The sequence below is a fragment of the Henckelia pumila genome, chromosome 2 (assembly GCF_033568475.1).
Source record: "Henckelia pumila isolate YLH828 chromosome 2, ASM3356847v2, whole genome shotgun sequence".
NCBI classification, from domain to species: domain Eukaryota; kingdom Viridiplantae; phylum Streptophyta; class Magnoliopsida; order Lamiales; family Gesneriaceae; genus Henckelia; species Henckelia pumila.
The window spans coordinates 172,960,286-172,971,167 of record NC_133121.1 but is presented as its reverse complement, the minus strand read 5'-3'; positions in this window follow the sequence as shown (position 1 = coordinate 172,971,167).

Here is a 10,882-nt window from a genome sequence, read left to right as displayed (position 1 = left end):
AATTAGATGTATAAGAATATGCACGTGTATTCTCCATCTTAAATTCAGAATTTCAGAACAGAGAAGTCGAGACCCTCTCTTTTCATTTGATTTTCGATTTTCAAATCGCCGTATCTTTTGATCTGATCGTCCGATTTCGATTCCGAAAGGTGTTATTGAATCCTTACGATGAGGGCTTCAATCTAGGGTAAGTTTTTACTTCTTTCGGCATGGTTTGAAATTCAAAAGTTTGTAGATATCAGATATTGATGATATGTATATGTTCTTCGACGTTTATATATTTCGATATCGAAACCGGGTTAAGGAATTCATGTTGCTTGCACTTAATCCTGATTTTCAGCTTGCGTTCGATGGTTATAGCTGCTGTTATATGGTTTTATGAGTGGTTATTGCTGTTTTGATATACGTATGAATTGTATTTGAAGTCGGAAATGGTTTCGATATTTCATCGGTTACCGATTGTCAATCGGTACGCCGTCGATTAGAGTTTTGAGACTGTTTTGATAGCCTATGTCTGAGCTGAGATGTTTGATTAGATGTTGACAATGTTATAGCATTTTTATTGTTCAGTTTTAGTTGATTTTGAAGGCTAAAAAATCAAGACGCCGAGTTGAATCAAATAAGAAGAAGTCGAGGTTTGAAATGATATTGATTGATGTCTGATGATGATTTTGATTCAATTCTGAATTGGTAAGATTAAATGAAGTCTGATATATATGTTTTGATGTTATATTTCAAATTTTAAGTGGTCAGAACTGAGATATACGAAGGTATAAGACGACATAGCGAGTCAGGGATTTGAAACTCGAGAATGACGCTTCTTGAGTTGTCCCGCCAAAATCACATACTTGTTTATTGTTTTGATTTGATTATGATGTTGTCGATCCATACCAGGTAGTGGATCTTTGATTTGAGTTGTTATGATTATGATATGAGATGATATTGAACTGATTCTATGCCGAGGTCGGAGGGTGACCTTATTTTCGAATCCAGAATGATTTCGATAGATGGATATCCATGTCAAGATCGTTTACGAATCTTGATGGCAATGACGTTTTATGAATCAATTCTTAATCGATATATGTGTTATTTAATCTATTGTTGAGTCGAGTATGAATAGAGTTGATATGATTTATTTAACGCTTTATATATGTCGATTATACTGGGAATGATTTCTCACCGGAGTTTATCCAGCTGTTGCTTTGTTTTGTATGTGTGCATGGCAACAGAGGGGGCAGGAGCTGGTCAGCGACGACATTGACAGCTCAGGAGTGAGTTTAGCACGTGATGACTTGGGTTTTAGTTGTAGTTGTATTGACTAGAAACATCAAACATGATAGCATAGTGTAGTTTGAAGAACACTTTTGAGTATTGTTATAGTTGTGTTGTTTATCGCTTTTGGAACGACTAGTTGATGTAATAAATGCATGGATTGATGCTTGAGACTTCTTATATGTAAATATGCATGTTTGGGAATTATTCAATCATGTTTTGTATTGATTTGAGATGATTTGGATTGATTGACCATGCCTTGATAGCAAAAATATTTCTGCAGAATTTTTCGGGATTGAAGCTCGCTCGAGCGCAGCTTGAGATTGAAAAACAGATAATTTCATATTTTGTGTGCGCTCGATCGCATGAGTTGGTCCGATCGAGCGCAGGGCCTATTTTTTTTTAAAAAAAATTTAGCTCTTGTTTTGATTATGTTTTTACATGACTCGATTAATTGTTTATTAATCGTTATTTGCCCTAAGATGAGATTAGCAACCCGAGGTCCCCACAACAGGTGGTATCAGAGTTTTAAGTTTTTCGGACTGAGAATAGATGAGCGGGGTAGATCGAGTCTACTATTTTGATTTATTCTTGAAGCATGTTTATTATCTGAATAGATTTACAGCTTTATGATTTGCATGTTATCTGTATCTGATATTAGTGGAAGCATGTTCGACTGCAATTAAATCAGAACTCGATATCTTGAGAAGGCATTGTGTGCTTATAAGAGGAGGGACTGAAACAGAATTGTGTTATGATGTGATGATGAATTGTACACTAATCTGTTTGATTATCAGATATGCCTCCCCGACCAGTACCGACTACTAGACAGACTTTGGCAATGAATCAGCCAGATCAGACTAATGCTGCACAGATACCAGTGACAGCACCTAAACATGGACAGAGTAATACTTATGCTGATGTGTTTGGTGATGCTAATCCGATGGAGAAACTTCTGAAACGATTCCAGTCATTTAAACCACCAACTTTGCAAGGAACTGAAAATTCTGTTGACTGTGAGAATTGGCTGAAGGATATCGAACAGTTATTTGAACCCCTTGACTATAATGATGATCGTCGTGTGAGATTGGTGATTAATCAATTACATGGCCTTGCAAAGAGTTGGTGGATAGCGTCGAAGCGAGCGTTTGAACAGCAAGGTACTGTTATTATCTGGTTAGTATTTCGAACTGCTTTCTATCAACGGTTCTTTCCTATTTCTTATCGAAAGGACAAAGGGGCAGAGTTTGCAAGTTTGCAACAGGGACAATTAAATATCGAAGAATATGTTGCAAAGTTCACTAGCTTGTTGAAGTTTGCTCCACATATTGCTGTGAGTGATGAAGCTCAAGACGTTCAATTCATCAATGGCTTGAATCCCGATGTGTTCACCCTTGTCAATTCGGGACGATCGAATAACTTTGCCGATGCCTTGAATCATGCAAAGGGAGCTGAGGCAGGGATACTGAGGCAACGAGGAGCACAGTTTGTGCCACAGCCGATGAGACAACCGCAAGAGCAGCCACAGATTCCACCATCACCTCGATTTGATGCTGGAGGTAGTAGTAGTGGTAAGAAAAATTTCTTTAAGGAAAAAAGCAAACAGTTTAAGCGTCCAGGTGGTAGCTCTTCGAGTTCAAGTGGATCCAAACAGTCGAGAGTTGGACAGAGGTCTGAAGTATACTGTACCAAGTGTGGAGGACGTCATACTAGTGAACAATTCCGAGGAGTTTTTGGTACTTGTCACATTTGAAATCAGACAGGTCATTTTGCACGAGTCTGCCCACAGCGTGGTTCTGGAGGTGCATAGGGTACTGGATCATCGAGATGAGTGGCTCAATCAGGATCTTCTGTCCATTTATTTCAACCATAACCAGCAGCACAGGGTAGAGCAGGAGGAGGAGGAGGTCAGTCAGTGAATCAACCTCCAAGGCAGCAGTCTAGGGTGTTTGCATTGACTGAGGAGAAAGCACAAGCGGCGCCTAGTGATGTGATTGCAGGTAACTGTTTCCTTTATGGTTATCCTGCCTATGTCTTATTTGATACTGGTGCATCACATACCTTTATTTTTGAGCAATTTGTTGCGTTACATGAATTGCCTGTTGAACCATTAGCTACTGTAGTGTCTATATCTTCACCGTTGGGAAAAGGTTTAGTATCTGTGAAGTCTGTCAGGAATTGTGTACTACAATATGAAGGTTTTGAGATTGAGCTTGATTGTATTGTTCTTGGTTTATCTGATTTTGATTGTATTATCGGTATCGATATGCTAACAAAGTACAGAGCTACAGCTGATTGTTTTCTGAATATTGTAAGATTCAGACCTGATATGACTGACGAATGAAAATTCTATGGTAATGGTTCACGAGCCCGAATTCCTTTGATATCTGTTCTTTCTATGACTGACTTGTTACGGAAAGGGGCAGAATGATTCCTTATTTATGCAGTTGATATACTGAAGACTAGTCCAAACTTGGCTGACTTGCCAGTGGTTTGTGAATTCGATGATGTTTTCCCTGATGAGATTCCGGGATTGCCTCCATATCGAGAGGTAGACTTCAGTATTGAATTGATGCCAGGTACGCAACCGATATCAAAAGCACCTTACCGTATGGCACCAATTGAATTGAAAGAGTTGAAAGAGCAATTTGAAGAATTATTAGCCAAAGGTTACATTAGACCGAGTGTTTCTCCTTGGGGCGCTCCGGTATTATTTGTGAGAAAGAAAGACAGATCGATGAAACTGTTTATTGACTACCAACAATTGAACAAAGCAACGGTAAAGAATCGCTATCCTTTACCTCGTATCGATGATTTGTTTGATCAATTGCAGGGTTCGTCAATATATTCGAAGATTGATTTACGATCTGGTTATATCATCAATTGAGGTAAGAGATGAGGATATCCCTAAGACTGCATTTAGAACCAGGTATGGCCATTACAAATTTATAGTCATGCCGTTTGGTCTAACGAATGCACCAGGAGTTTTTATGGATTGATGAATAGAGTATTTCAAAAGTATCTAGATGATTTCGTGATTATATTTAACGATGATATTTTGATATACTCTAAGAATTTGTGTGATCATGCTAATTGCTTGAGAACATTTTGAAGACGTTGAGGGAAGGAAAAACTGTATGCTAAGCTATCCAAATGTGAGTTTTGGTTGAAACAGGTGGTTTTTCTGGGTCATATTCTATCAGGAGATGGTATTTCAGTTGATCCAAGTAAAGTTGAAGCTGTGATCAGTTGGCAGAGACCGACATCTGTGCCAGAAATCAGAAGTTTTATGGGCTTGGAAGGATATTATCGTCGATTTATCCGAGACGTCTCGTCTATTGCAAAGCCTATTGCACAGATTACACAGAAGAATGAACCGTTTGTGTGGTCTGAAGAGTGTGAAACCAGTTTTCTTGAGCTGAAGAAGAGGTTGACTACAGCACTAGTTTTGACAATCCCTTCAGGTACTGGTGATTTTGTTGTATATTGTGATGCTTCTCACCAAGGTTTGGAATGTGTTTTAATGCAAAAAGGACATGTTGTCACTTATGCCTCTCGACAACTGAAACCACATGAAGTCCGATATCCAATTCATGATCTTCAATTTGCAGCTATCGTCTTTGCATTAAAAATTTGGAGACATTATTTATATGGTGAAAAGTTTGAAATCTTTTCTGATCACAAGAGTTTGAAGTATATGTTTTCACAATCTGAATTGAACATGAGACAACGAAGATGGCTCGATTTACTGAAAGATTTTTTCTGTGAAATCAAATATTATCCAGGGAAGTCGAATGCAGCAGCTGATGCCCTAAGTAGGAAGGTATGTGCTTTATCCTTGTCTACTATAGGTGTATCTAGTTTGATTGAAGATTGTTGTATTTCTGATATATGTTTGAGACAAATAGAAGACCAATGAGAATTTGTGCTATCAGTGTTGAGCCTGAATTATTGATTCGAATCAAAGAAGCGCATAAATCTGATTTGAATGTTGATAAGTGTATTTTATACACTTAATTTATATATGCTTTTAATTGTTAATTGCTTGTTTCGAGCAGATTTATGTGGGTATTTTGTTGTTTTTGTGTTTGTAGGAAATTATGGAATTTATGTGAAAAAGGAGGAAAAGTGATGAAAAATGAGAATTTGTGAAGAAAAGAAGAAAAAGAAGAAAAAGAAGAAAAAATAAAAGACAGAAGAAAAGAAACGATCAGAACAGAAGAAGGAATAGTATTGGGCTTTCTTATTGGGCTTATTGGTCAGCGCTTGATTGAACGCTAAACAGAGAATTGAGAAGAGCTAACGCGCAATGCTATTGAAGACGAGAGAATTGAAAATTACGAGTTGAAGGCGCGCCCGCGCCGTCTATTGAGCGCCCGCCCTGTAGCTGTTTGGAAAGTTTTATTATTTCGGGTAATTTTTATGGGCTTGTTTTTGTGGGCTTTTGCTAAGCGATATAAAAAGATTTTTGTCAGACAAATTTGGAAGAGAGCCGCCACAATATTTTACACGCACATCAGAGAATTGATCGTGATTGGCTGAGGATTTTTCTGGAGCTTAACTGAAGAAAAAAGACGGAGTTTGATTGACCGGACACGGCATCGACGACGGATTTGTTTCTTTTATCTTTTATTTATTTAATTCTGAACATGTTTGGATTTATTATTTATTTTTTTCAAAATTTTAGTATGAACTAATTTTTATAGTCTAGAGGTCGGATGGAACCTAGTGTAGACGCTTTCATGAATTTTTGATTTTATTGAATTGAGTTTCTTCTAGATTAATTGTTTTTTCTAGAATTGATTGTCTTTTCAATTATCTGATCAATAATTGATTTTTTATATTTATTTGAAATCATTGCTCGGGAGAGGGGATTTTGAATAGGACATTAGAAACTACACTGTTAATTATTTATACAGCTCGGGAGAGTGTATGATTTTAACAAAGCTTTTAAAAAGAACATTGTTTTGTGATAGATCACTGCGATAAATTCTTAATAGGGATATTAGAATGTAATTGTAGTTGATAAACATTATTTGTTGCTCGGGAGAGGGAAATAATAAACGTAAGTGTTCTTGGATATTAATTGACTGAAATTCATGAAGATTAATTAATTAGGATTGACTGTTGTTGAAACCAGGTGAAATCTATACCTTTAGACCGTTATTCTCTGATTGATTATTCCTGAAAGTTGTGTGCGTGCTATCTAAAATCATCTTAATTATTTTATTTTTATTGCAAAATTCTTGATTATTGATTTTCTAGATAAAGTTTAGACTATTTTAATTACAAGTACTAAATATTTTTATTTTACTCCCTGTGGGATCGATATCCGAATTATTCACTATATTAAAACTTGACACTCGTACACCTGCGAGGAAATTTCACAACAAGTTTTTGTCGCCGTTGCCGGGGAGTAAATTTTGATTATTTTTTAGTCTTGTTACCAATTAGTCTAGATTTTAATTTAGAATTTTTTATTTTATTTTATTTTTTTTTGTTACTAATTAATTGCTTCTTATTTTAATTGCAGTCTATGCGACGATCTCAAAGTGCTAATTCTCTACTGTTTGATCCGGAGATCGAGCGCACTGCACATGCTTTAAGATGAGCTAGAAGAGAAGAAATTGAAAGAATGGCTGAACAAGAAGCAAATCAAGCTCCCCTAGTGCCAATTAGAGATCACTTCAGACCGACGATCCAGGATCACTATTCTGGAATCGCTCGAGGAACTATCAATGCAAACAATTTTGAGTTGAAGCCTGCATTGATCAATATGGTTCAACAGAACCAATTTAATGGGAGTGCCACGGCCGATCCTTATCTACACCTACGCACCTTTTTGGAGATAACCGATACGGTAAAAATTAATGGTGTGTCTGAGGATATTATACGCTTACGCTTGTTTTCGTTTTCTCTCAGGGATCAAGCCAGAAGTTGGTTGCAATCACTGTCGCTTGGAAGCATCACTACTTGGGAGGTGATGGCAGAAAAATTTCTTGCAAAATATTTTTCTCCTGCCAAAACCACCCAACTGAAGATCGAGATCAGCACCTTCCGGCAGATGGACACTGAACAGTTATACGAGGCGTGGGAAAGGTATAAAGAATTATTAAGACGTTGTCCTAACCACAATTTTTCAGATTGGGAACAGATCGAGTGGTTTTACAACGGACTGAATGCGCCTACAAGGATGAATGTTGATTCTGCTGCTGGAGGTACTATATTTGCGAAGGATCATGTTCAGGCTTATGATATGTTAGAGCAGATGACGGTCAACATCTTTCAATGGCCATCTGAGCGTGTGGGAGTCAAGAAGCCAGCTGGAGTGTATGCAGTGGATCCTCTCACGTCCATCACTGCTCAATTATCTGCACTGACTACACAGGTAGCTTCTTTGAATAAAATTACTGTTGCAGATTCCATTGGAGTTGAAGGATCACATAACCCAGAGGAAGTTAATTATATTCATCCTAATGGCTACCGAGGTTATGGAGCGTACAGAGGTAATCCTATTCCCAATACTTTTCACCCTAATTTGCGGAATAATGAAAATTTTTCATATACTAACAATACTAATAAGGGTGATGGTAAGCCATCTTTGGAGGATGTGGTTAGTACTTTTGTGCAGGAATCAGGTAAGAGGATGGCGAGAACTGAGTCTCGACTTAACAGTTTGGAGACACACATGGCCAACATGGGCGCAGTGTTGCAATCCATGGAGACTAGTATTGGGCAGTTGGCGAACGCACTGAAGGACAACAATCGCGGCCAGTTCCCTAGCAATACTGAGGTGAATCCCAAGGAGCAGTGCAATGCCATCGAAGTGCGGAGTGCCAAAGACATTGGAGTCCAAATTCCTACTGTTGCGGATAAGAAACTTGAGGAAAAAGTTGAGGAGAAAGAGAAGGAGCCTGAACTGGAGCCAAAACCGATGTACAAGCCTCCACTTTCCTACCCGCAAAGGTTCAAGAAGAAAGCATTGGACGAGCAATTTTCCAAGTTCTTGGAGATTTTTAAAAAGATTCACATCAACATTTCCTTTGCTGAAGCTTTGGAGCAAATGCCGAATTATGCGAAGTTCATCAAGGAGGTGATGTCCAAGAAGAGGAGGCTGCTAGAGAACGAGGTAGTGAATTTAACGGAAGAGTGCAGTGCGGTGCTCCAAAAGAAGATGCCACAAAAGCTTAAGGATCCAGGGAGTTTTACTATTCCTTGCACTATTGGCTCTTCTTATTTTAATAATGCACTTTGCGATTTAGGAGCTAGCATTAATCTCATGCCCTTGTCTGTTTTCAGGAGCTTAGGACTTGGTGAGGTGAAGCCCACCATGATCGCGTTGCAGTTGGCTGATCGATCTATCACATATCCACTTGGAATCATTGAAGATGTTATGGTAAAAGTAGATAAATTTATTTTTCCAGCGGATTTTGTTGTGTTAGATATGGAGGAGGATGCAAACATGCCCCTGATATTGGGGAGACCTTTCTTGGCCACTGCCGATGCCAAGATAGAGGTGAAGAGAGGTGCATTGTCGATGGGTGTGGACGGTGAGAGTGTAATTTTTAATATATTCATGAAGTCATCTAACACCCCTATTGAAAAATTATGCTTAATAGAGCCGGTTATAAAGTTGGAAGGTCGTTCAAAAGCCGACATTGCGGTTGATTTATCGAACGAGAGAGCGCCAAAACCACCAAAGAAGGCCACGAAAAAAGCAAAATTTAAAAGGCGGTTCGTGGAATTTATTTGGCGAGTGAAAGAGAAGGGGAAGATCTAACACCGGTGAAAGTCGGGTTGACGACTTTAAACCAAGCGCTACTTGGGAGGCAACCCAAGCATTTTTTTCTTTTATTTTATTTGCATTTAATTTTTTGTTTAATTTTTTTTTTTTTAGATTTTTTTAAGTTTTTTTTATTTTCAATTTTTGAGCTTATTTTTTCTTAATTTTCAAAAATTTGTAGGCTCCAGAAATCTCAAATTCGAGCTAGCTGCGCGCCCGCTCCATTTATCGAAGCACCCGCGTTTTACCTGGATGAAATTGGAGTTGCTTTGCGACTTAAAGGTGCGCCCGCGCCACTCCATTCGAGCGCCCGCGCCTCTCCTTCGTTGCACTGATACACGAACAGCGCATGACACCTGCCTAACTTACGCCAACAAGATCACCAAGCGCGATAGCTCTTCCACCAGTGCAATCGCGCCCTTACAGGTTTCATCAGCGCTGCATCCTAGCGCTAACGAGCTCTCCAACTATGCTCCATACAGCGCTATCGCGCCATCACCATTAGCACAAGTCCAAGCGCTATCGCGCTTCCCTCTATAGCGCATCCTGTTGCGCTATCGCGCCTCCTTCAGGCGCCATCCAGCCTTGCGCAACATCTCATGCAATCGCGCTTCTACCAGCTGCTGCAACCATGCACTCCAAGAAAAATATACCATGCGCAAAAGTGCAGCTTTACATGCCCTCCCAAATCGCAATCGCGCGCTCCATTAGCAAGACCATGCGCCAACTAGCTCTCCAATAGCGCAGCCTCATGATGCTTGATTGTGTCTCTAGCTGCTACAAATTGTGCCCTCCACCGTGTCCAACAATCACCAACAACGTTTCTCCTCATGTTAACCAGTTGCTACACAAGCGCTGATGAATAGCTCTATCTCGCGCAACAAGCTTCCCGAACAGTCCTTGAATCAAGCTTAACCGTGGACCTGTCCTATTTTTAGGTTCCATTGGATGATCATGTTGTGATTATTCTACATTCTCCGTTGATGGCCGGCTTTTGATGGTGCTATACATGTTACAAATTAAGTTCATTCTATGGAGATCATGATGATTACATCGAGTACTGATGCTTGGTGTCGAAGGTACGCATGTCGTGTCCCTTGTTCTGTTTTTTGTTTGTTTTTAATCATTAGGGACAATGATTACATTAAGTTTGGGGGGGGGGGGGGGGTGAATCAATGTTTGATTTAGTTGTTTGGTTGAAATTTTAGTTTGAATTTTATAGATAAAATTTTAATTGTTGTTTTTGTTTAGTTGAGTTGAAAAGAAGTTGAGAAATATTGGATGCATGGCTGATGAAAAATATTTTTGTGCTATAACTGAAATCCATGATTGTCTACCTATCTGACAAATATTTTTGAAAAAATGGAACCAATTAGATGAACAATTTCCTATATACTCTGTGATTAATACTTGAATCTGATTTTTGAGACATACAGACATAGATATGATTGAGGCATTGTTTGAAACTTTTGGGCCTACTTTTCATTGAATTTATCCTTAGTTGCCCATTTGAGCTACACGTATATTAGTACATTGAGGTACGAGAAATCTGAAATTGTTGAAAATCATCTTTAACTGCTGATGATTATTTTTTCTGCACTGATTGAATTTGTATGATTTAATTGTGGATTGAGACTTGTCTAGAACTAGTTCGAACACTCTTCGAGGCGAAATACGGGCAAAACTGAGATTAGGAATGATTTAGGCAATTTTTCTGAATTCGTTTGAGCCTTTCAAGCTACCCTCTGATTAATATGTATCTCTAGTACCTTGTTTGAGCTTTATTGAAAATCGAATGGCATGCGTGTAAACGTGTGATAAACCCCC